Here is a 3,729-nt window from a genome sequence, read left to right as displayed (position 1 = left end):
ACCCACTGACTAGCGCGACTCTGGGCATCGGTAACATTCCAGCTTCATAGGCAAAGATGGAACAGTACGTGCGCTCTGCTCTAAGATCTTTGGAGAGAGATGGTAGTGTTTGAGAAAATATACCATGTTGGGTGGGGAGACTTCTGTGATGAAAATAAATTTACATTTGATTAAGATAGTGGCAAGTAATGTAGCGGTGCTACCCTAATATTTAGGCTGCAGTAGATCACCATGTTAAGCGTTCACCATACTGCAATTAAGTATACTCTTTTGATTATGCCTCATTTGCCAATAGAATATGAATTGTTACATGTGGAATTGCTTGTTATTTGAGTGTAAGTAATGATAGCAAAATAAACTCATTCTGCTCGATCAACTATGCACTTATGCAATATTTTTTTTTTTTTCAGAGACACTGTTGAAGTCCTTTGGAGCACATCTCTACCTCTACCTAACTCTACCTACCAGAAGGTGAGGTTTTCTTGATGGCAAATGGTTACATAGCCTGTTAATATGACACGACACATTTAACATCGTTTTTTTTTAAATTTATTTATGTATTTATTTAATCATTGCAGGTTCGTCCACTGCAGAGTTGCAGATGCCTAAAAACCAGGAATGAAGTAGGAATAATTATCTATTTTTTGGGACATTTTATTTTTGATTATTAATGTTTGTCTATTTTGTTTTTATTTTGTAGTTGAAAATTGCTCATTTAATGCACATTTGCGGATTTGTTCAGCAAATCTGTTGAAAAACAAGTCATTAAACTGATGTACTTGTTTACAACAAATACAAATGCTGTTGTATTTTGTTATTTGTCAATTCAACTTCAGTAAACCACCCTTAGTGCTTCACTTTGAATATGAATGTTTCAAATAAATCTGTGATTTTAGTACCCTCTAAGATTAAAAGGTGACAGGGTTGGTGTAAATAACAACTATATTAATACATTGGTTTACCAAGCACATGGGGCCAGAAGTCTAGATTGGAGCCCCAAAACATTTTTGGCATGTGAGCAAGGATGGATTACTGAATGAGCCTACCGAGCCCAAGAGGTCAAGGGACCCTGAACCCCAAGTAGTTGTGTGAATTCACTACCAATAAGTCAAAAAGCAAAATGCTATGAATCTGAACAAATTTAGGTACTGCCCTTCTGCCATCTAACCCCCCCCCCCCCCCCCCCCACACACACACACACCCGTTTGTACCCACATTTGCACAAAGAGGGTAGGGGGAGAGGGTCCTTATGCATCTGTGTCCAGGGGGACAGTAGTTCATAATCAGTCGCTGTATTAATACATAACCTCACTGTATTAATTTATAATATGACATTATAGTGTGAAGTTGTCAATTATCGCCAAGCACAGGTGACTGCGTTGTGGGAGGGGGCCCCCAAATCAAATTCTGCTTAGGGCCCCCAAAAGGCTTGGGCCGGCACTGATCCACACATATATAAAAATCCAAACATTAATGTCTAAAAGTAGTGTTATGAGTAAAAAAGTGGAATGGCACAGGGAAAAAGTATTGAACACGCTAAGAAAAAGCAGTACACAAACGCAAGGAATGGCAAGGAACAAACTGGAATCTATAAGTAGTTAGAGACATTATCCCTCCTATCTGTGCAAATTGATATAAGCTGGGTTAGTACATACTGGTGGGCTATAAAAAGGTTTTTTGTTAGCAAGGTGTCACACAAGAAACATTTCATGATGGGTAAAAGCAAAGAGCTCTCCCAAGATCTTTGCAACCTTATTGTTGCCAAACATATCAATGGAACTGGTTACAGATGCACTTCAAAACTTCAGAATCATCCAGCAAGCAGTATTGGAGCCATTATTTGCAAGTGGAAGGAACATCACTACATCATCAATTGGCCATGCACAGGATCTCCTTGCATGATTTCTGACCAGGAAGTCAGAAGGATAGTCAGAAGAGTAGCCCAAGAGCCAAGGACCACTCTGAGAAAGCTCCAGAAAGATTTGGAGGCAGCAGGTACAATTGTTACAGAGAAAAATCATAGGTAATGCACTCCACCGCCATGGCCTCTATGCACGCTCATCCAGCATGATTCTATTGCAGAAGAAAAACATGTCGAAGCTCGTTGAAAGTTTACTACACAACATTTGAACAATCCTATGAAATACTGACAGAATGTATTCTGGTTAAAAATGTAACTTTTCGGATGTCATACTACACACCATATTTGGAGGAGAAATGGCACTGTGCATCACCCTAAAAATACCCTACCAACAGTGAGGTTTGGAGGTGGTGGCATCATGGTGTGGGCTGTTTTTCATCTCATGGTACTAGCAGACTTCATACAGTTGAAGGAATGATGAATAGAGTCATTTTGTTCTGGGAGAATCTTTACATCCACCAGGATGATGAGGATGAGACATGGCTAGACCTTCCAGCAGGACAATGATCCAAACCATTCAGCAAAGGAAACTCTCAATTGGTTTCAGAGAAAGGAAATCAAGGCCCTGACTTCAATTCAATTGAACAGTTTTGGAAGTTAACTAAAGATCAGGATTCACAAGAGGGACCCCTGAAATCTTCAATATTAAAGGACTATCTGTTTAAAAGAATGGGCCAAACTCACACCAGAATACTGTGACTGATTAGTTTCATCATACAGGAAATGCCTTGAAGCTGTCATTACGAATAAAGGCTTTTCCACAAAGTATTTAAGAAATTTCAGCAGGTGTGTTCAATACTTTTTTCCAGTGTCATTCCACTTTATTGCACATAACTCGACCTATGGACTTTAATGTTTGGATTTTTTTATATGGGTGGATTATCTGAGTTAATACTAATGTCTGGTGAAAATTTCATGTAAATAGCCCCATTGGAAGTATACTTACTGAAAAAAATGTTGACGTGTTCAATACTTATTTTCCCCGCTGTATGTGCAGAAAGCCAACGCTGTGCTTTGCCATATTGCGGGGAATTTACTAAGATGTGACTTCGTTACGTAAACAGCGCTCATCACCGTCCGTCCCCGCCCCCTCTACAACGCTAATTGCCCACAGCTGAACCACAAGTGCAGTTGAATAGAATTAACCAATAAACCAAAAAGTTTAGCGATCATACATGATACTAAGATGTCAGACATCCCAACCTGCAATAAGCCATTTCAGGGAGGTACTTTTTTAAAGTATTTTTTGTGGATACTGAAATAGTGATGAATAGCCAATGTTTGTTAATTAATTGTCCCTACTCAGCACACCAAATAAGGAAGGCCTAAAGTTAGAAATTGTGATAATAAAATATGTAGATTTTGGTAGTTTGGTTTTTATGTAGCCTTGGGAAATAGCCATCTAATAGGCTAGTCCTGAATAATATGCACATGAAATGACATTTGTTAAACTCACCTCAACAAATTATTTGCAATCATAGTGCACTAGATTTATTTCACTAGTAAAGCACAGCACTCAAAAAATCCTCCATAGAAATGCATGGGGTTATGGCCGTTGTCTACACATATCCCACCCCTTCCTCGCCAAAACGTCGACATGTGTATACATTGAGCCAATCATGTGCTGTGTTGTGCAGACATCGTGCCAATCATGTGTTGTGAACTCGCCGCTGGAGCAAGATTGGTGTCGTGAAGCCTTGCGCACACGCATTTCTGCCGAATAGGATGCCCGATGAGTACCCAAAAATCGTTGCAATATGACCGCCGACTGGAGGGACTTGCCTTTGGTAGAGCTTCCTGTCCACTAT

The 3,729-nt window shown here is 39.6% G+C and overlaps 1 long non-coding RNA gene across 1 annotated transcript in view; it reads left to right on the top strand.

The window, feature by feature from the left end:
- The window catches only part of LOC143135441 (uncharacterized), a 1,129-nt gene extending 528 nt beyond the window's left edge, over positions 1–601 (top strand). The window contains exons 2-3 of the long non-coding RNA XR_012988955.1: positions 411–471; positions 579–601. This is a non-coding gene — a long non-coding RNA (uncharacterized LOC143135441). The remainder of the gene's footprint in view (positions 1–410; positions 472–578) is intronic.
- Positions 602–3,729: the final 3,128 nt, after the last annotated feature.

Source organism: Alosa pseudoharengus, unplaced genomic scaffold (assembly GCF_046254945.1).
Source record: "Alosa pseudoharengus isolate Yale_2024_CS ecotype anadromous, Long Island Sound unplaced genomic scaffold, YU_APseudo_1.1 YU_APseudo_1.1_scf_2, whole genome shotgun sequence".
Lineage (NCBI taxonomy): Eukaryota > Metazoa > Chordata > Actinopteri > Clupeiformes > Clupeidae > Alosa > Alosa pseudoharengus.
This window is presented reverse-complemented; position numbering and strand designations above follow the sequence as displayed.